A 24187-nucleotide genomic window follows, 5' to 3' on the forward strand; every position below is an offset into this window, starting at 1 on the left:
CCAAAAATTGTGTTTGGATACAAATACTAGAAAAAAATTAATCTGGAGTCTGGGTGCTAAAGAATAAATCACAGGCATGTTTCTATTTTCGATGGGAAAGACCACCTCATCACTTTCCTGTTAATTGAAAAGCAAATAAATATTTTTCTGCTATTAAAAGAAAGATCACAAGAGACATCCCCAGTTGCAAAATGAAAGTTGCTTGGTACATGTGATTATTAAAGATTACAACAAAGTGTCTGTGATCATTTACGCTAACTTTTCACTGAAGATGAATTTTATGACTAAATGCTTTCTCGTACTTCTACATTCTGATTTGTTGTTTCAAAGATGAACAGGGAAAACTGAAATTTATTAATTGTTTTAATTCAGAAAATGTCAAATGTTTCAGAAGCAGTATTTTTAAAAGTTGATTTTTAAAAAGAAGATTTTACTGTAACTCAATTAAATACCTTATTGAATTCCTAGAGTGAACAAAACAAATCCCAGAACAGCCAAATAAATATTATGGTGCTCACTTTACAATGAAAATGTCCTCTTGCTTTCACAGCAGAAGAGACTTGTACCTGTGCACGATCCTGAAAAGTGCCCTGTGAAACTGCAGTTGGGGCATCCAGTCCTCCAACATCTATCTTCCAGCTGTATCTGCAAGAGCTCTTCTACAATTATCATGGCTTCCTCAGTGTTACCATCACACAGTTTCTCAAACAAGGAAGATAATTCTGATGAGTCACCCATTTCTTTGTTCTTCAGAGCATCTGAAACAAGCACAGAACAGCAATGAAGAGTTTGTATTTGGCATAACTCTAACTACAATTCCAGATTTGCATTTAAATCTTTTTCGCAAAATATATACAAAATCAATTCAAAGGAGGTACTGACAAGGGAAAGGATGTGACTCTGTTCTGACAGTTCTAAAAGTGCATGGATCAATTAAACCTCAAAATATATCATATCTTCTTTATCCCTTATTCATAAACCCAAAGTGTATTGATACTCCTGATGTGTGGGAGGTTAAAAAAGAAAAAAACCTTTTTTCTATTGTATAAAACTTTTTTTCTATTTATAAGAATATATATATATTCTTATAAAAATAAGAATATATAAAAGTACACATGTACCCTTATTTTTATAAGAATATAATCTCAACGGTACATGTGCAATTTTTTGCAGTTAAAATATGGCTGACTAATCCTCAGCTAGAAACAGTCTGCATTTTCCAAAAAATTCCATTAAAAAACTATCCCCCAGAGAGACGAAATAAAGCTAACATTAATTCCTCTTCAATTCAGAAAGAATTACCTTGATATTCTAATTAATGCATTTTTTAAAAAAACTGACATCTCCCACTGCCTCCTTCATCATCCAGTTATACTCAGATCACCTTTGTAGAAATTAAAACACATCAAAATAAAATTCCTTTTTTAGAGAGGATAAACTCATACTGGATCTTTCTGGCTATATTATGTTTATGCTGCAGGTTTACACCAGCATTAGATTGTACCACAGGTTTGTACTACAGCATTATCTGAAGTCCAGTGTACTTCATTTCTGGATTGTTGGATGAAGAGCAAGTGTGAGAAAGTGAAATGGATGGAATAATTCAATTCAGTTGTTGACACATACCGGGGTGCCTCACTGCACCCAGAAACTTCAACATACTATGTAAATGCAGCACCTTTAAGCATTGTGTTACCTACTTACATATACCAACCATTCCAATTATCCTTGAACAGACATAGGTTTCTGGTGGGGTTTTTTCCTAAATATTTTCCTGTTGTATAATCTCTTGAATTTATTAGTATTTATTAGGATGGATTTATTTATTTATTTATTTATTTATTTATTTATTTATCTATTTATCTATTTATTTATTTGTTTATTTATTTATTTGTTTATTTATTTATTTCTGAGTATGTTTAGATGTTTGCAAAATGTTAAGAAAAAACAAAGTTTTGGTTCAGGTCTAACATGGTGTGCACAATGAGAGAACAAATCAGTCCTTAGAGTTGAACGACTTGTTTAAAACTCCAGTGGACACTTAATTCTCTCAAACAGTCCTTCTGTGAAACAGCAGAACTATTTTCTGCAGTTCTATGTTGCTGAAACATAACAAGACATCTTCATTACACAATCTGTAGCACAAACTCTAGAGGAAAATGGCTGAATCCATTTCTCACCAGAGTATTCTGATGTAGCTTTGTTAAAATTGATCTCAGCCTCCCGCGAGTTGTTTTCTTCTCGCTTTCATCAGCATACACATATAAAAAGTATGGAAGTGTATCCCTTTAGAATTTTACAAAAACTTTCTTTTCAAAGCTAGGATGTGACATAGCATTCAATCAATCCTTTCAAATATATATAATTTCCTTTATGTGGAAAGATTTTACTTGTGAGTAGAAATAAACTGAATTGCCTTATTTCCTTTAATTCCAATCTCAAGCAGTTTTCTTTACTAAATCTGTCTTATTTTTTTTGAGTATAATTATTTTGACAGAATTTATTTATTTTTACAATTACCAAATGAATTTTAGTATGAAAAATTAACTTTCAATAAAGAAAATTCAATTTACTGTGTAGTAATACTTTCAAGGCTTTTTTTTTTTTTTTTAACGGAAAAATACCACTTCAGAATGGAAATCTGCTTAATTACACAGAAGTGCTAAAAATGAACAGCAGTTTCTTGGATGTTGCAAAGTAGTTCAGTTCTTCCAATATTAAATCATAAAGTACATCGCATTACAAACTGTGCAAACAAGGTTGGGAGTAGCTAAACTTACTAAAGGTAAAATTGCTGATGATATGGAATATAATGATAGTATCTGTCCAGTAGTAAGAATGGATCTTCTCTGGAAGGTTTAGGTATTAGTGTTAAGTAGTTCTTTCCCCATTCATTTCCTCCTCTTGTGTTCCAGCTGATTATCACAGCCTTTCAATTTGCTGAGTTGTTAGAATGACACTTATTTTGTAAACTATTTTGAAACTTATGAAGTGCTGAATGTTGATGTGTGAGCCTAGACTTTTCTCTGGGAGAGGGAAAGTTTTGGTGAATTAATGTTTTGGGTTTTTTTGAAAACGGGGCACTAAACAAAGAGTAATCCCAGTAGCTAAGAAGCACATACATCACAATTCTTCATTCTCACTGTTTTTCCTATCCTTTTCCTGTCTGAAATCAATTTTGTATATCAATATTTCCCAGTGTTCATAAATGAAGACTGTTTTCAAAACAATACATAAAAATATTTAACATATTTCATTTTTCAAGTGTATGAACCAGAGGGGTATATATGTGTTTGGCTTACTGCTTTCTGAGTTTATTCATGCACAAAAAATAGTCGTAGTCATCTATGGATTTTACAAAAGATTTGGCCAACTGTGGAGATTGGTCTTTGAGAATTTGCCTGTATGCCTTATCACTGATCCTGTAGAAGAGGCTGAAAAAGAACCCCTTTCTCTCCTGCAAGACTGACACATTTTTTCTCTTTTATTTGGGGACCACATTAAATGTTATTAGTGTCATCAATATACATCTGAAATAAAACATCAGTTACAGAATAGAAATACTCTCAGTGACTTCCATCTGGTAAGATCTGAGTGTACCACATAAACAATGTGGTGCTGTATATGTGCACTGATTTTTGTAATATCAGAGATTACTTAGAAGTAAATAAATAAATAATTATGATTTAGAATATTTTTATAATTTGTGCTTATATTAAATGAAATATTATTTATTCAATTCTATTAAAACTGGGAAACACCTTAATATTAAAAGACTGACTACCACCAGATGGAGGTTTCTTATATGTAACTGTAGGAACAGCAAATAATTCAGTTACGACTGCTTTGTTTTATTTGCACATTTTTGTTTCTCATAGCCTTAATATTTATGCTAAAGAGTTGGAAAGTGAAAAAGGGAGATGAGAAAACACAAAATTAATTAGTGGGTAATATATCCACTATCATCTTCCTATTTGGAAAGCCAGCAAATAAACAATATGCTAATTTATTTTACTCCTGCTTTGCATTCTAAAGGTTAGACAGTTTTCTAAAAGTTGATAATCTTTTGTCAATTTTTTCTTTCTCAGGGTCTCTCTTCTGCTTGCTTTCATTGTTTGTTCATGTCCCCAACTCCCAAGGTTCCACATCAGTTCAAAAATCCTATTTAAATCTGTTTTCTTCACAGTACCGTAAATACTCTCCACCTCTAGTAAGTCCCTAGAGTGCTACAATATTTTTTCAACTTGTTTGTAGCAACCTATAAGGATAAATTCCGATACTATCAAACTCTTGATTAATATACTCTGTGCTTATAAGTTGTTCTAATTTTCTTAATTCCATCTCCTTAATTGGTCTTAACTGATCTCCATACCATTGTATGAACTGTAGATTGGCAAAGAAAAACAGTATTACATTTCATATAAGTTTTTGTATGCTTTAAGCCTGGTAGGGACTATTAAAATAAATTTTGACCTTATGCTTAGTATATGTCAAGTAAACACTGCATCAATATTTGACTGAACTTGGGAGATAACATCTAGAAAGATATACTTTCTAGATTTAGCTTTCTGCTGAGAGGGGAGATTCACTTTGTGATTTATTATCATCGCTGGAAAAAATGTAATAATAATTCCAGTTTAATCTCAGAACCGTTGATTGGTGACTACTTGATCCTGCTATGACTTTTCTTCAGAAACTTTTGATGCTATAAAGCTGTTTCCCTCATACTTGTTTTATAATCATAATTAAATTATCTCAAAAACTAACTTTGGTCAGATGAAGTAAAACAAAAAAACTAAACACATAAATCTGTACATCAGAATTTCTGATTCTCAAATCAGTCTGATTTTTTTTTCTTCCCCTTTCAAATAATTTTTAATTTGTGAATTTCCTTTCTGTATTGTAAATACTATGCTGCAGCAAACGTGTCATGGGCTTGTTTATCTACCTCAGCAGAATCTGCTATCCACCTAACTTGACTTAATATTTCCCTTGTTATAATTTCTTCCAAATCAGTATGCAAGATAACAGTCTGTCTCCCTGTAATGATGACTTCAATTTGATCTCATGCAACTGTAACTACAGCAGAAAGAAACTGTATGGTAAATTTGGAGCTGACCTTCAAATATGACTCAATAGCCATACTTCCTAGGCACAGTTAATCTTTCCTTAGGCAAGACATACAGATATCTAAAAAGTGTATGCTCCTAAAATTTGCACTATTAGAGTGCAAGCCTTTCCATGATACCTGTACGTAAGAAAACGAGGAATAAGAAAAAGGAGGCAGGTTCTAACGTACATGGAAAGTTTTGAAGAGTAAAAAGTATAAAACATGCGGACACACAACTTGATTTTTCTTTGTTTTGTTTTGCTAGTAATAACAAAGAGTATCTCTGGAATATATCCGGCTCCATACATTCTACTAGACTTCTTTCAATTTTAACAGCTTTACTGGACAACTCACTATCCTTTCCATACACTTTGTTTTTCCAATGAGTTTCAGCGCAGATCAGCTGTAAAGAGAAAGAGGCTTGCAATCACTACAAGACTTACCATTATTTTTTTGTGCTTGATTTAGGAACCAGGCCTGCTTTATCAAGGTTACCCATATTGGATGGAATACACTTGAAAAACTATTTGATAGCAGTTAAGTGGGCCTTAATTTTCAATAAGGCGGTATTGTAAAGACTAGAAAAATACATATTTAAATTAAAAAATATAATTTTTCCGGTTTCAAACTCTTTAGATAAATTGAGAATTAGGGAAAATAATTATTTCTTTCCCTTTTCCTTGTTTCACTGTTCTTTTGAGATTTTTTGGATTGCTGCCAAACAGGAAGGACAAACAAATGACCATAAACTACTCAGACAGTGAAACAAAAAGTCTGAGTTTCAGAAAACGATCTTTTCCTAATTCAAAAAGTAATGGAAAGTCATAGCTGGTTTAAAAAAGAAAAACAAACAAAAAACCCCGAACCAACACACACAGAGCTAACTGTGTCCCCTCCACACTCACCCCCCTTCTTGGTTTTGGGGTTTTTTCTCCTTCCCTAATTTTTAATCAATTTTTAGTCCTGGCTAGAGCATTACTTTATCTTTACCAAGTAACTTACCTAAACATAAAATGAATACAAGAGTAAGAACAGAGTAAGTTCAGTGTTATTTATTCTACATATTCAGTATGCTTTCCTACAAACTCAGTGTCTGAAGAGGGAGTAACACTCCTTTTTTCTCTCTTCTAGTGCTTTGCCACTGAAAAAGTGGGGAAAGGGGACTTTTGGGTACACAGTGTTAATTTATTTCCTTTTCTGGACTAGTTTATGAACAGAGAAAGTTTTGCTGTCTTTTTTACCCAGACTATCTGATAAACCATAACCTGACTATAACAAAAAGATATATAGCATTCCCATAAAGAATTACCTAATCCTTTAGCAGTAGATACAAATCAAACTGATATTTTCTAAAACTAAAGTTCCTCTTACTCACTTTGCACTGCTGGTATCTAAAACATATTTGGCATAATTATTCCCCTTAAGTATTCTATTTAATTGACACACTTATTTATCAAATAGAAGGATTTTTTTTTTAACTTTATGGCATTGTTTCAAATCCCTGCTCTCTATGCATGTAATGTAAATCTTTCTCATCTAATTTCTTTGAAGCAAGCCCTAAAGAAGAATTGTATCTTAATGCTATTTCTCAGTAACGATTATTTTATAAACTGCTGCCTCACTCTAGAAGAATTAGTTGAATTCCCTCCGTAATGACAGTGATGCAAACAATAAGATCTCACTTTCAGCAAAATCAAATGTATCTCTTAGAAACACATTCTGTAAGTGTCCATCCTGATTAATGTGTTACTGTTTGATCTAGCATCTTTTGCTCTTTAAACAATCCACCACCCTCCCTATCTTCAAATGCACAAGACCTTTAGAATGTCAAGTTCTTCAGGATATTGGGTTAATCAGAATTATATTGAATTCTTAGGGGAAAATATGTATTTCTGCTAAACAATAAATACCTGGGGGGGTGTTTCACCCTTTCAAAAATATGAAATAAGGAATCAGACAAGGTTGAACATACAATTAGTCTGATGCAGGTACCATTTTTCTAAACATAAAATTACACTCTCTTTTTGTATGAGTGAAGGCTGTTTTGGGAAGAGTGAAGTGCGGCAGAAAGAATTCAACAAGGGAGCAAGGCATAAATTACTCCATTTTAATTTGGCCAGTGAAAGTGAGAGTTAAAAAAAAGTTATTTACTGCCCATTATTCAAAGTTATTAAATGAAATACCTGCCACTATTTTTTTATGCCTCCGGTGCAATGCAATAAACCTCTTCTAAACATCAGATCTAGAGGATGGATGTCAGAGGTACCCTTATAGCACAAGGCAAGGAATTTGTTTTACAAAGAAGTTCTTCTTACTTCAGTGTAAAATAAAGATAACATGTTATAGACATCCTCGCCTTTACATTCCCCACATCAGAGGTGTTGGGTTTTCTTAGTCTTGAAAGCAGAGACTGTAATTTAAAAAGAAGCTTAACTTAGTCTCCTAAATCTATACTTGGTTTCCATATTTACAAGTTTATAGATTTTTATATGCAAATAAATTTGCACACCTGTGTGCATACACATATTAATTATATACATATATACATGTAAAACATATTTTTATATTAAAAAAGTAAATTGGAAAAGAGGGAAGTTTATCCATAGATAGTACATGCATAGATATGCTTAATAACACACCAGGTGAATACAAAGCAGCTCTCTATCAAATTAATACTTCTTGTTTGGAAATCAGTGCAAGTCACTGAGCAAACATCTGTCTTTAACATCAAGTCATTCAAAGATATGAAGGTCTGAACCTAAGAAGCTATCACAGAATCACAAGGTTGGAAAAGACCTTTAAGATCATCAAGTCCAACCATTCCCATGCTAAGCTAAACCATATCCCTAAGTACCTCATCTACCCTGTTTTTAAACACATCTAGGGAAGGTGACTCAACCACCTCCCTGGGCAGCCTGTTCCAGGCCCTGACAACTCTTCCAGTAAAAAAGTTTTTTCTAACATCTAATCTGAACCTGTCCTGGCACATCTTAGTGCCATTTCCCCTTATCCTATCTCCTGTCATCTGGCTGAAGAGACCATCGCCCACTTCTCTACAACCTCCCTTCAGGTAGTGTTGTAGGGTGGTGATAAGGTCTCCCCTCAGCCTCCTTTTCTCCTGATTAAATAGCCTCAGCTCTCTCAGATGCTTCTCATATGATTTGCTCTCCAGCCCCTTCACCAGCCTGGTTGCCCTTCTCTGGACTTGCTCAAGGACCTCAATGTCCTTCTTATGGTGGGGAGCCCGGAACTGCACACAGTACTCGAGGTGCGGTCTCAGCAATGCTGAGTACAGGGGCACAATCACCTCCCCAGACTTATTGGCCACACTATTTTTGATACAAGCCAGATGCCATTGGCCTTCTTGGCCGCCTGGGCACACTGCTGGCTCATATTCAGCCTGCAGCCAACCAACACCCCCAGGTCCTTCTCTGCCTGACAGCTCTCCAGCCAGTCTCCCCCAAGCCTGTAGCGCTGCATGGGGTTGTTATGTCCCATGTGCAGCACTCTACACTTGGCCATGTTAAACTTCATCCCATTGGTCTCAGCCCATTGGTCCAGTCTGTTCAGATGCCTGTGAAGAGCTTCCCTACCCTCAGGCAGATCAACACTTCCTCCTAGTTTAGTGTCATCTGCAAACTTACTGAGGGAGCATTCAATCCCTTCATCGAGGTCATTGATAAAGATGTTGAACAAAACCGGACCCGGGATTGAGCCCTGGGGGACGCCACTCGTGACCGGCCTCCAGCTGGATTTTGTTCCATTCACCACCACCCTTTGGGCCTGCCTATACAGCCAGTTTTTAACTCAGCTGTGGGTCCACCTGTCCAGGCCAGTGGCAGGCAGCTGCTCAATGAGAATGCAGTGAGAAACCGTGTCAAAGGCTTTACTGAAGTCCACAGCCTTTCCCTCATCCATTAAGCAGGTCACCTTGTCATAAAAGGCAATCGGGTTAGTTTGACAGTATCTACCTTTTGTAAACCCATGTTGACTAGGCCCGATTCCCTGGCCATCACACTTGTGCTACATGATAGCTCCCAAGATGACCTTCTCCGTGATCTTCCCCAGGACTGAGGTGAGACTGACAGGCCTGTAGTTCCTCAAATCCTCCTTCCGGCCGTTCTTATATATGGGTGTAACATCTGCCAGCCTCCAGTCGAGTGGAACTTCCCCAGTCTGCCAGGATTGCTGAAAGATCATGGAAAGGGGTTTGTCAGGCACATCTGCCAGCTTACTCAGTACCCTTGGGTGGATCCCATCTGGCCCCATTGATTTGTAGGTGTCTAACTGGCCAAGTAGGTCACTAATCATATCCTCCTTAACCATGGGAGTTTTGTTCTTCTTCCCCTTCCAGTCAGCTAGTTCTTGTGGGTGAGTACTCGGGGAATGATCGATTTTACTATTAAAGACTGAGGTAAAGAAGGAATTAAGTACCTCAGCCTTGTCCTCATCCTTTGTCACCACATTTCTGTGATGGCAATTCCTCCTGTTTGTTGCCCATGCTGTATACATTAGTGTAGATGCACTTCAGCTGGTCTATTGATCTTGTTACGCTCCTAAGGGAAGCCTTGCTTCCCAAGTGACATCTGGATAAGTTACCTAGCCCATCAGTAATAATTACATCTCTACTCTGAGTTAACACACCATCACCCTGGTTTACTAGGGTGGACGACCAGAGGTCATTATCAACACACCATCCCTCAGTAACTCCACCACCACTCCCAGGCTTTTTTCTATCTAGCCTGGCCCTGTCTCCCTCCCCCTTCTCATCTAGTTTAAAGCTCTATTAATGAGCCCTGCTAGCTTTTTTGAGAGTATCCTTCTGCCCCTTGGGGATAAGTGCTCCCCATCCCTGGAAAGCAAGGCTGGTGATATATAAAGAAATATAAAGCAAGGCTTGAGCCAGCCCATTGTCAAAAACCCAAAGTTCTGTTTCTCACACCATGTTAGGAGCCAGGTATTAATTTCCTGGCTCTTCTCATTCCATCCCTTCCCTTTCCCTGTAGTAGAAATGATGGAGGAAAACACTACCTGTGCTCCAGATCCTCTCACCATGTGTCCCAGGGCCCTTAAACTGAGGCTCCCTTAAGGCAGCAGACTTCCCTATGTAATGTGTCCAGCCTACAGACCAGGCTCTCAGTTCCCCCCAGAAGGGAATCCCCTAAGACAATGACCCATCTTGTCTTCTTAACAGAGGCTGTTTTGATGGTTTGTTTAGCGGGTCTGGTCCTGGGGAACATTACCTCAGGAGTAATTACCCTATCAGCCACCTCATTATCTGGCTGGTCCCCTTCTAGTAGGGTCTCATATCTATTGCTCAGGGGAACTTGAGAAAGAAGGACAAGCTTGGAAGGCACTTTCCTACTGTCCTTGCCCCATACCTGCTTCCATTCATCCTTTTCATTTAGACTGTCCTGCCTGGGGGAGGGTGCAGGGTCACTCTGATCCTGGATGCTACCTACTAGGTAGTCATTTTTCCATTGCTGGGAGGACAGAGCTTGGCTCCACCGATCTATCTCCATCTCAGCCTGCCTAATGCTCATGAGTCTATCTAGTTTGTCTTTGATCACTTCCACTTCATCTTGCATGTATGCTGCTTGGCTGAGGAGATCCCTTATCTCTTCACACAGCACACAGCCCTGATCAGAGCTGCCTCCTGCTATGAGCATACTGTGGTATTCCCTACACCCCAAGACCTGCACAGCTACATGCTTCTGCGGTTGTTCGAACTGGGTTCCTACTTCCACATTGGAAGATGTTGGGATCATGACCCGGCGCCGGGCAGACACCATCACTCAATTCCTTACAAGAGATGACAGCTGGCTGAGCTCCCTTCCTTCCTCTGTCCGGCGGCGGGTAGGCGGGCTGGTCTTATGTCTCCTGCTATTATTAAAGGTGCACTTTTTTAATTATGTCCAGCACACAGTGAATTTATCTTTAAACAATATAACTGGGTAACGTGAGATCTTACGAAAGATGTCTTTAAGCAGTTTCACACTCCTTTCATTCTGATGTTCTTATCAGTGACACCTTGAGAAATTATACCAAAGAGAAGAAATATAAAGCCAGTTGCTTCTGCATTAATGAATGTCTCAGTTAACGCACAATAAATTGAAGAGACAACAAGAGGTCTTTTCATTTTTTCCCCAATTTTCCATACATGAGCAAAGTATACAGCCAAAGAAAGAAGAAATAAGCAAATGAGGAGTTTGTGACCACTGCAAATACTACAGTCTTTGTTTCTAAGCAGTATTCAACCTTAGGTACTTCCCTGTGTCACTGCAGTATTATCTAGAAAATAAGCTTCTGTAGACAACACTTGGATCCTCATGATATTTGTACATAGACGAGGGGTGGAATTTCTGCCTAAATGTCAAGCACAACGTGTGTGTTAGTTTCAGCGCTGTCAAAGTGCTATAATTAATTGCTATCTTCAGACCAACAATGGAACCATCACTCAATACTAGTTACAGTATTATCAGACATACAAAAAAGAACATTATGCAGTAAAAACCTGATACTTTTCTCCTATGACCATGCAGAGTTACTTTTACTCTTCTTATATCTGCAGCATGAGGATTTTGTGCACTTAGACTTTATGAAAAATGAAATTATAGCACCCAATTTTTTTTGTGATTTGAAAGTTCTGAATTTTAGTATTACAACACAAAATTGGCTGAAATACTATCCACAAATAAATATCCAAATTCTAAGTGATAAAAAAGCTGTTGCATCAGTTTGTCTCCAGAGGTTTCTGTACTGTGACTCTCTCCATCTTCTAATTCCTCAAAATTTGTTTTATCTTGCTTACGGAAATAAAAGACATCTTAAAAGCTCCTAAATCTTTTATCTTAACTTTGTGCTACAGTTTTAAGAGTTCTTAAGTCCTGGGGAAAAAAAAAACCAAAAACAAAACCAAAAATGACGATAATAATTTCTATACAGGGTGCTTTTTTTGTGGGACCTATGACTACAGAAGGGCTTGTACACTAATTATCTCCTGAATTTTAGGTTTTCTGATTTTCTGTGTGCACAATTTCCTTAAGTTGTTCAATCACTATTAACTCTAAGAGAAGCACAGCTATGCTAGTGATCACTTCACTTCCTCCTTTGCTTTTCTGATCAGAGTTTTTTGCCTTAATTTTCAGCAGGTTTTGCTCTACTTCCTTTCATTGCAGGTTCTGAGCTTTTTTTGATAACATGTAATGTGTCAATTCTTTGGAAAATTATTTCTAAAATTAACACTACCTAAATCATTGGTGAAAACAGCTTTTGATTATTAGATGTATTTCTAAGAACTTTTAAACAATTAATAACTAGAAAATAATTTGCAGATTCTTTTCTTCCAAGTTATATATAACTCTGGAATGATTTTACAATACTGCTGTACTAACAAATGCATTGCACTAGCAAGAATTGGAATAATTAAAAATTCTAAATTTCCACTGGCCTCATTGTTTCAAAGTCAGTTCTTAGAAAAAAAATATTAATGGAGGCAGCTTTAATTTCCACATTAATTATTCAGAATACTAAGATGCATAATCCTGTTTAAGTCATTTCAGAGCTACTAATCACAATTTTATCAATAGATTGATTCCTGTACTCAAACTGACATACCTATTTTCTTTGACTGACTGTTAAGGCCAGACTCTGTTTTCTTAGAGTAAATATGATGATCAGAGGGCTGGAGCACCTCTCCTATGAAGACAGAGAGAGATGAGAGAGACAGAAAGAGATATCTGTGCCAGAGCAGGTTTGTTGATGGTCCGGGGCCGGGGGGGACGACCACAGGGGGGAGGCGAGGAGAGGCGGGGCTTGTGACCCTGTGGAGGACCAGGCTTCAGTGGTCTGGGCTTGAGAGACTGAGAAACATTCTGTGATTTATGACTGCATGCCATACCAGTGACCCACCAGTTGGTGATGAGCTGAAGCCCTGTGGGACCTTGCCCAGGTGGCCAGGAAAGCCAATGGCATCCTGGCTTGTATCAAAAATAGTGTGGCCAGTAAGTCTAGGGAGGTGATTGTGCCCCTGTACTCAGCATTGCTGAGACCGCACCTTAAGTACTGTGTGCAGTTCTGGGCTCCTTGAGCGAGTGCAGAGAAGGGCAACCAGGCTGGTGAAGGGGCTTGAAGAGCAAATCATATGATGAGCATCTGAGAGTATTTTAAGAAAAACTTCAAACAAAGCAATGTTTCAAACACTCTATTAACTGAAAGATGATGATGATTAGGCAGAGATCATTAAGTATATCTGTTTTCTGATAGCTAGATCTGATGGGTTTTTTAGGCTGCCCAGGGAGGTTGTGGAGTCTCCATCTCTGGAAATATTCAAGACCTGTCTGGATGCCTATCTGTGCAATATGAGCTAGGGAGCCTGCTTTGGCAGGGGGGGTTGGACCCAATGATTTCTTGAGGTCCCTCCCAACCCCTATGATTCTATATGACGTTTGCAATCTACATCACTTAATTAAAACCACACTGGCTAAACCTATGGGTTATTGAAAAACTAATTTCTGAATTTCTTTTACAAAAATATTGAAAAAGAGTAAAAGAAATGTTTAAGTAGCTGGCAGGGAGCACACCATCTTCCTAAACAGTTGTACTGTGACCATTTATAATAGGATTTTGAAACGTTCAAAACTCACATTTCACCCAAAAATACTCTCCCATCCCTTGGTTACTTACAAAGATATATTCTGATTGAATAAACTGACTTTTTTATGTGGCTCATATTATACATTAGTATAATTTTATTGAGGGAATCAAATCTGAAAGCACTTCACCGATGAGGTCCAACCATTGCATCACTGATCCCTATTTGACATTTCTTTCCTTACTCTGTGAAAGCAAGAGAATTTCACCTCTTTTTGGAAACATGTAACAAAGAGCATGTTTTTATCTACCTCTTCTCTGACTTTGTCTTTTTATATGACACATTTTCATACCCAAGGCAGGCTGCTCACTTTCATTTTAAACAGAACATTAAGTAAATAAAAAAATAATCAATATAAGAGATAGAAACAGCAATGCTCATATTGGAATTTTAATATAAAGTTTAAGATCACCTAATCAAGAAATATGCAGTACATTCCAGATTAGTTCACTGGTGCAGATGTAATGGTCAAGGAACAGATTTCCACACTATGCTGAGACAGGGCATCCCTCCTTCTTTTCCCTTTTATTACCCACATGGACTTAACCAACCCAGATATTTCAAAATTAGTAAGGACTGCAATTTAATTTACATTGATTGGCACTTAGGATTTGATACATTCACATAGGCTGTTTTGCTTTGCTGGAGCTGCCTACACTGAAAAAACCCGCAAATTTTCTCAGTGTAACATATAGTACCATGAACAGCGTGGTGCTCTACTTCAGATCTCTCCTTGCAGTTCTGTCCCCATTTCATTCCCTTCTAATTTCACAGAGAAGTTTCTGAGAAAGTGTTAGGGCAGCATGGGATTTTTTCCATTATGTTTATATATTAACTTAAAATTACAGCTATAATGAGTAGCAGTATAGACAAATATTGCAAAAGTGTGTCACAAAACTTATTTAAGACCATTGTACTTAGCTGGGCCAAAGGTCTGGCCCAAGAACAACCAGATACTGAGCAGTGCAAGAGGAAAAAGTATAAACCAGCTCATTCTATGGTACATCCTTTCAGTTTCTAGCCATTGTGGCTGTTGATTCAGGGACAATGTAAATTCTCACTGTACTTGTGAAGTAAAATATCAAAACTATATTGTTATATTTCCATCTTGACAACGACCAGTACCTTAACCACATTAACAGAAGGATTCTATTTCACTAAGTACAGTACAACCATATAATCTGTGACATAAATAATCATCTAACAAAAATTTACTAGAGAAAATCTACAGGGATAGGAGTTTAGGAATGTAAGAGTAAAAATACAAAAAGTTTACCTTACATGGCATTTTAGATAAACTCAGGTGCAAAGAACAGAGGTTTGATATTCAAACTGCTATCTTTTTCAACTCATTAATGGCCATCCTTTGTGATTTAATTTGTGCAGTAAGACAAAAGAGAATACATTTTGTTTGTGTTTGTGCAATATCTGGCTAATCAAATGTTTCTTGATGGAGATCTCTCAAGCTCCAAGACAAAATTCAATTCCAGCTGTATAGAGTGTATAAAATTACTCACTAAGGGACCCAGGCCTGCTCTCCTTTTTTAATCCTAGAAAAATGTTTTAGTAAACACAATCTATTTGAAAACAAATGTTAATAATGTATAGAAGTACAATTCCTGAGAATTACAGAGTTGGATATTTTTCAATTTCTTCTTTTTTCAATACATGATGGTATGAAAAACCCAGTGCTTTGAAAGAAAGACCGTAATTCTGAAATGGAAATACTCCTGTTATTCAACTTGATAGCAGACTGGGTACAGTGATAGTGCAGATTGTAGTTAGGTAACTGAGAAAAAAAAACCAAACAAAACAAATAGCATTTTGCTGAAGTGTAAGACTCACTCAGAGACCCTGACACTTATTCTCACAGAGCTGCCCACATGAACTTTTAGTATTTGCCTTTATAAACCTTACTAACTTTAGTTTATTCAGACACTAATTCTCTCATAAGCAGTGTAAATCCAGATGGTTACTAACTCCTTATTTGAAACTGAAACTGTAAGTTGTATAATGTAGGGTTTGGTTCAAACTACTGAGAGAGCATTTTAATTCTTAATTGTGCAAGGGACATGGTTTTTCCTACAACAGCTCTTCTGGATGTAAAGTTACAACACTAGCAATGTTGCAATTTACAAAGGTGCTAATGAGTTTCTTTAAATAACACAGATTACTGGAGTAACTGTTGTGATTTTACAGTGGCAAAGGAGTTTCACACAATGTAAGGAAGCATCATAATTTGCTTTTCTATTTTCTTTTCTTACTTCAGATAGAAAAAATCCTAAGAAAAGTGTCAAATAAAATGACACTAATTTACTTCTATCAAACGTTTCCCTATTAAAGCTCATTTTCTTATGCAAAACAAGCAAATGGAACAAGGAGGGGTAATTCCTTCACTGGGTAAATACAAGCTCCCTTTATTGCTTTTCAGCACGTTACATGTTTCCAAAATGACAGCAATACTCACTTGTGCCATTTCAGTCAAGTATTTATCAAAATATATTTATGGATTTAAACACTGAAAAACATTCAGATGAGGCATGTTTTCTGTTTTGTTTCTCACATTGCACTTTTTTCAGGCAATGTGAAAGGAATTTGTTTTGGGTTTTTTTGCATCAGAGATTTTAATTTATGGAAAAAAACAGATGCTTGATGGCAACCTTTCACATGCATAAGGAACTCCACAAACAGCAGAAATTGAATTTTTTTTAAGAGGGAAACAATTCTTTTAGACAAATATAATAGCTCCTGAAACCATGGTAGGATTCAGATCATTCAGTCCAAGTGTTTATGAAACGTTATACAGCAATTTCCAGAGAGACCAAACACTATGGAAGGAAATGCTGCCTCCAGTAATCAACAGATTACACGAAACCCAACCAGAAGCATAAACGGGCATACCACTTTCAAGTTACAGGCACACTGAATCCCTTATAGCAAAGATTAATTTAATCTACTACCTAAATCCAATCTCTTTTAAGTGTTTGTCATTTCTAAGGACAACAGCTACCGTTATCTTGCAAATATTCTTAACCCATATCAATGTCAGTGCTTGATACTTTGGGTTTTTTTGCTTTTAAGGGAGTTAGACTGGGACAAAATGAGACCTGGCAGCACAGTCTATGTATGTATATCCAAGGCAATGCTGGGCTATTTCATAGAGTCCCTGTTCCAGTACCTCATTGTTCCTCACCATAGCAGTATGACCAGTCTTGACGGTGTTTTCCTATGTGACAGAATTTTGCAATTTCCTTTTCTTTGGCTTCTCTTCCTTTTCCTCCTATCATGTACAACTCTCACTACCAGGTGGTTCGACATTAGTTCTGTCCCTTCCCTCCCACAACTTCGTCAGCCATTACAAGCATCATTTGGTCATGAAGGTGCCTGCTGGGGCATTATAGGCAGTGTCTAGATTTAGCTTTATGCCAAAAGAGTCTGTGGTAGGATAATCAAATTGTCTTCAGACATGAGGTTTCATGTATTTTTCTTTTCCTGGAGCAGCAGCATCTCATTTTAATTTAAGTGTTCACATGGGGTGTCAGATGTTCTACCACAAGATTAGTTCGTGAAAAACTCTACATGTAACAAGGGTGCCCTGAGAACAGACTGAGGGCTCTGAGAAATCATGTGTGACAATCGTAACGTGGGACCTCTCAGATAATCACATTACCATTTGAAATTCTCCAAATGTCAGCTGCGGGGAATAAATATTTCGCAGGTTTATTCACTTTTCATTGAAATCCTATAAAATCCCAGAAAACAGATGGAGAAACAATCAGGAACCTGACAAAAATGTAAATATGAAATTTCACACAACTGAAAATGTTTTGCAGATTTACTGAAGAAGTACTTCAATATTCTTTCAACTGTTAGAAGAACATCTAGTTTAGGATTTCAAATTAAACAGAGTATTTGCATACTGCGGTTTCTATGATCACGAGTTATTCTTTAAATAGGTTTAGGAAGCAAAACTGCAGAACTTGATTTAGAATCATAGGAAGCTACCTACCTAAATGCCTTTTCTTGAGATCTGTCTTTTAGGAAATCCTTATTTTTGCTCCCCCTCCTTAGACAAAATTTTCTGAAACTGGCTGAGGGTCTGAGAACCCAGGTGAAGGAAAACTGGTATTCCCATTGCCATTAATAATTTCTCTTATTTTTTAAAATTTATCAGCCCAGGAAAAGACCAAAGCACACATTGAAATGTAAGTATAATGGTGATTTAGCATGTTTTCTAGAACGTTTATTCAAAAGCACTTTGCTCAAAGTGTTCCTAGGGGCAGAGAAATTCGTCAACCTCAGTGAGACAACAGGAGCCTCCAAAATACCAATAGTAAATGAAAGCAATGCTATGGTGAGAATGTTACATTGCAGGAGTGAGATTGTGGAAGAATACAAAGCTTGCTCCGTGCCTGCTGATTTGTACTAAATAGAGAATAACTTCCTTTGGTAAGAGTGATTTTTCAAACAAAAGCTTTTTCTTTTTTTTTTTTAACCAGGAAAAAAAAAAAAATAGTTCTTTGGTTTCTATTTTTTTTTCATTTTCAAACATATCTGGTCTAGTTCTATGAACAATATACTTCAGAGTAGGTTTTTTTTTACTTGTCTTTTGTCCATATGACAAACACTTAGATCAACTGCATACTCTTTTTATGGACCACATAAATGTTTTCCTGACATTAAAGCTTGCAAGATTTTGACAAACATAGAGAGTTGGGGTCACTCAACCTGGAGAAGAGTCTGGGGAGACCTCATAATAGCCTTTCAGTACCTAAAGGCGCTACAGGAAAGATGGACAGATTTCAAGGGTATGGAGTGGAAAGACAAGTGGTAATGGTTATAAGATGAAGGAGGGTAGATTTAGATCAGATACTTATAAAAAATTCTTCACTATGAGGATGGTGAGGCAGTGGCACGTGTTGCCCAGTGAAGTTGTGTCTGCCCCCTCCCTGGCATTGTTCAAGGCCAGGTTGGATGGGGCTCCTGTCAACCTGGGCTAGTGGAGGGTGTCCCCACCCATGGCAGGGGGTGGGACTAAAAGACCTGTAAGGTTTCTTCCAACTCAAACCACTCAATGGTGCTATGACTTTAGATCTGAGTGTCTTCTGAACACTAAAAGCCCAGAAAGTTTCAGAAAACACACACAACAGTACACCAGAGGTGATGCATACGCTTCGTAACTGGGGGGTATGTGGGAAAGGGGGGTATGGGGGTTAGTTATTTATGTGCTTCATTAGAGAAGCTTTTCCTTGTATTTTGTATATAAGAACAACATTTACATTGTTTCTTTCAGCCTCATTCAGATGCAGAAGTTATACCACATTGTTTTCTTCATTTAATTTATTTGAGATATCCTTAGGATATGAATCCACATGACATACTTTTGGCACTGATATTCAAAGAAACAATGCTTATTTCATGATAATATATGCCATCACTCCCATCTTTCTTTCTAATCACTTTTTTTTGTAAAGATGATTCACGTTTTTTACAGGTTTGCCTATGGGCTTTCTTGTGATTGTATTCTTATGTCTGCCATTCTTCTTGATCTAATTTAATCAGTAAGACAGTGCATTTAAGCACCCTCTATTTAATATTCTGAACTTAATTCTGTCATAGGCATAAAAGAAAAGCTCACATAATGTATTCCTCTATCATTTCAACATCACTTTTTTGTATGTGTGTGAAGGTATATGTTATAATATTTCCAGCCTCTGCTCTTAAGTCAATTTATGGAATTTCGACATAATTTTCAGTATCATTCTAGTCCATTAAGAATCCTCTTTAAATACAGCACTAAATTACCCTTCCATTTTCCCCTGTTTTCTTGCGCCATGTTCAGTGATGGATTAGATATTGTCTGAATAAAAAAAATAATTAAAAAGCTATCAATTATGTTTAATTCAAATTCAGAGTGAAAATTTGTTCTAATTGATTTGATGCATCTGTCCCTTCCCTCATGTTCCTAGACTTTTTTGACTTTATGACGCCAAAAAAATTTTCTTAGCTTGATCACTTTCCTGAGCTGGGTCACTGTGCAGTCACACAAGTGGTGGTGCTAACAGAGTCTGCTAGGTGGAGATGGTTAGGTCCATGGGAAGTCTCAGAGAAGCCCTCAGCTAAAAATCTTAATTTCAGCAGAACTTTTTTTAATTTCAACACACTTTTGCTGCATCCATGAGGAACTAAAGCCTGCATTTCCCCTCTGGGACTTCCATTGCTTATGTCTACCACACTGATTTCCAACTCTAAATCCTTATTTCCAGTTCTAACGCTATGAGCTGACTTGGAAAATTGTTTCTTCAAGGCTCACACCTCCATGGGAAATCCAAGGTGTAGGTTAACTCATCCAACCTTACAGCATTGAAAGCAGAGAAACTGAAGCAGGTATGAATGTTGTAGCAAAGCATTTCAATAGTCTTCAAATAATCCAAAACTTTCATGCAAATGATGTCTATCAAAGATTTGCTTTTTAAAAAGTGACTCTAATTATGAGGCGTCATTACCCTGACTTGAAATCAAAGAGAGTCAGAACAGCAGATAAGAGGACATTTTGAAACTTATACCTTGTTCAGATCTTTCTGACTGTCAATTTGCTTTGAAAACTTGCCTTGAAAAAAATCTGATTTTTAGCCCATAGTAGCCACATAGAAAGCTACAATACTTAACCTAAATAAACTCCCTTATTACTGATTAATGTTCTCTGTTGTTATTGACTTGTTCTTTGTTTAAAGCAAGCTATAGATCCAATAAAAAACCCAATATGGGCTTTTTTGAACAGAAGTGGATTTCCTGAGTTATCCTGTCACATAAGAAACACGTCACAAACTTGTCTTCATAAAACTGAAGATCCCTGTCTTAGAAGCCTCATTATTTGACTTTTTGTTCCTGTATTACCAGTGAAAGACAGCTTTTATTTGCTAGGAAGCTTTAGAAAGACATTAAGGGCCTTCTAATTTATTTATTTTCATTCATGACCAGGTTATAACTATTCCTAATTTTATAAAATTTTTATTTAGCTATTTCCCTTTCTCAATGAGTAATCCTATTTGTATTTAAAAGACAGCAGCCATTCACTTTTCTAGGGTATTGAGACTCTGTACACGTTTGATCTACTACAAGATGTATCTTAATGGAGTTGGGAGGACGAAACCAACCATAAGCCCCTCATCATAGTGGTTAGACACCTTTCTTTATTTAAAGTTACAAGGAAATTTTTTACCCAGCTGAAATAGGACATCTCACAAGGACAGCACAGGGGACAGTCCAGAAGGGAGATTTCATGAGGGAAAATGGTGAGCAGACTGTATGGACTGGAATCAGCCTACCTACCTCTACCTTTGGTTGGTGCAAATGGCAAGCAGCTCCTCTGAAGACCATCCCTCACCGAAAGTTCCTCGTCACCAGCCGAGGGAGGCAGCCACAGAGACCAGTGACCCTGAAAGTCCAAAAAAACCAAAACCATACAGTTACATATTTCTCATAATCATAGGTGTTAATCCAGCATCTGCTGTTGGTTACAGTGGGGGTTCCCAGGTGTCAAACAGCTTTGAAAATCTGCTTGCCTATGAAATATCCTGAAGAAGATTGGTTTTCTTGTTGGTGATAAGTAGCCTTTCTGAGTCTGAGTTAGCAGGCCTGATCTCATAAAACTAGGCCAGATTTTACAGAAATCCTAGTGGCAAAACATTTCGTTATTTAGTCTACATAGAATTAAAAATACTCAAACATAACATACTTTTCTTACTCAGAGAAGTAGACCATGCTATATACTTGCAATCAGAACAGACAAAATTAATTTTAATAGATCCAGCCAGAAGTAGATCATGATTAGGATTTTATTTTTGCCACAAATGTTATTTTTTCTGTGGAATTCCTTGCCACAACTATCCCAATCATTTCCTAGGAAGAAATTTTGATCATTTCCAAAATTATGACAATAGGGTCTTTCTTATTTTTTGTGATCATAAATCAACAATAAAGAAGCTTTGATTCATTTCAGCTCTCCAGAGGTACAAGTGAATTACTGAGAATAAATATTGTCCTGTTGCTACAATGTGAATAATTCATCATGAGTTAGATCTCTTCATCTTTATTTTCTACTATCCCTCTTCTGAAATGTGGTCTTAGGAACATAATTTATAGTAAGTGTGCATTTCTTATGTACTTTATCCTATCCTCTGCAGTGTTACTCTCCACTTTAAACACCGAAAATGGCATGCCCATTAAATATAATTATATGGTAGCCACTTTAATAAATAAGCTCAGAGCCTGTGTGTTTATCAATATGTTATTTACTATTATCAGCTGGTTGTATGCTCCTTTTGTATAGGACCATTGTGTTTTCTGCCCTTTCTTTACTGGCAGTATCCGTGGAAGCACAAAATCAAATATAAGATCGCAAGCAAAATAATAAACATTAATTTACTCAGCATTTAGTACATATGCTACCTAAAAAGAGAAATTAATATCACTTAATGTAATGGTATGGTTTGGGGTTATTTTAATATTCCAGCAATAAAAAATGAAGTGTGCCATTATTTTGAATTCTAAACATATTTTCAGAAAAGTAATTTCCTGTCTTTACTAAGTAGTTTATCATAGATTTGATTTTTTTACTCTCCAAATCAAGAATGCTTTTTATTGAATGTCCAGACCTGTATTATTATTCTTCATTACAAAGATCAAAGTTTTTTGTCTCCTACATCACAACCTTGTGTTTGATCAGAAGTCTATTATTAAAATGTGGTTTTGTTTCATGGGGACTATTTGCAGTCATATATAAAGTCACAAATACTCTAGGAGCAATTGCTGTGAACAAAGGTGGTTTTTCTTTTCTTCATTTAACAAACAAACATTTCTGTTCTGAATTAAGGAGAGTCAGACTTTTCATGAAGAAACACTGAAGATTATTTAAAACAAACCTTCAATCCAATATTGTGTCCATTTTAATGGGAGAGCTTATCATTTATTCAAGCTGCATACCCTTGTTTCCAGGTTCGATGACTCACTGAATAAAAACCACAGTTAATGATAATTGTTCAATAGCTTCCTCCATCTTTTAGGCTGTAAACTGGGCAAACATGGAGAAAAATTTGCTCTAGTCTTAATAAAGGACAATGAACTGTATGCTTGTCCTCACGAGAAAATAACGGAATTGCTTCAGATATTGATACATTTGGCAACTGCTGCTTCTTAACAAGGGTGTATATTAGAAGTAAGTGAGAAATGTAAGTGACTGTCAGTGGAAATGGTAGGTTAGTGAATCAATCTGCACAGTTCAGGAGTGCTACCATGTGTTCAGATTTGCCTTTGGTCCTTAGCAGGATGTACTGATCTCAAAGCGGTCCCAAGCAAGCGAATACGAAAGGAAATGAGAGTGTTGCATTTGAAAGTCCAAGTGGTTTATTCAGAGGTAGTTTGTGAACTGAAAAATAAACCAGAATGGAAAAGGAGAAAGGAATTTTACTCTCTATATTGGAAAAGCAGTAGAAAAAATAAACAGAGGTGTTTTAAGATGACATAGTGCTACTGGGTGCATGGAAGGAAAGAATGGCATTTAAATATGAATGAAAATCAAAATTAAATCTAGGAATAGCAACAAAAATGAAAATAGTAGAAGTATGAAAAGACAATGTTTCAAGGTTGCAACAAATCTGAAAAAATAAGATAGGAAATATGAATGTATTTGATGGCTATTACTAGGGAAAATTCAGAAAGGAAAAGTTTACAAAAGCTTGATTATATAGTCATTAGGTGGGAGTTCTAAAGAAGCAAGGTGGCGATTAGTCCTTTTTTTCTCTGCTTGTTTCATAGAACAGGTGTTGAATTCTGCAAGTGTTTTTAAAATCACCGCCCAAAGGATTTTCAGCATGTGAAAAACAAAGGCTGGAGTAGGAAAATGCTCAGCAATGAAAAAATAGCAACACTGAAGATGGAATTAGTAAAAGACCCTAACTTTATTTTGTATAAAATAGTCTTATACAGGAACTCAACCTATACCAAGTGACAGAAAATCCAGTTTGCACTACCAAAGCCTGTCTTGTTGCATCGTCAGTTGCATTTTAAGGAATTATCTAGAATAAAAATATTTATTTCTCTACAGCACTTTCAAATGCACACATACTTGCTGTTCATGAGTGTTATCTCAATAAAAAAGAGCATTGTATATGTTTACAATGTAGCCATGCATAATTTCTCAAGGATACCACTACTGGTCCAGGTGAGATCTGAATACGACTTTTTTATTTGTATATCTGAAGAGATTCCTGACATTTATAATCTCTTTTCTTTTAACAACTGATTTATCATGCATCATAGGATGGGTACTATTGCTTGCAGCTGTGCATTTGAGAGAAATAAAATCTGCACTTTTACCAATATTAAAACCAGCTTTACCGTGCACACAGCAATGATATTTACCA

The sequence above is a fragment of the Gallinula chloropus genome (genome assembly GCF_964237585.1).
Source record: "Gallinula chloropus genome assembly, chromosome: 4".
In the NCBI taxonomy this organism is placed as follows: Eukaryota; Metazoa; Chordata; class Aves; order Gruiformes; family Rallidae; genus Gallinula; species Gallinula chloropus.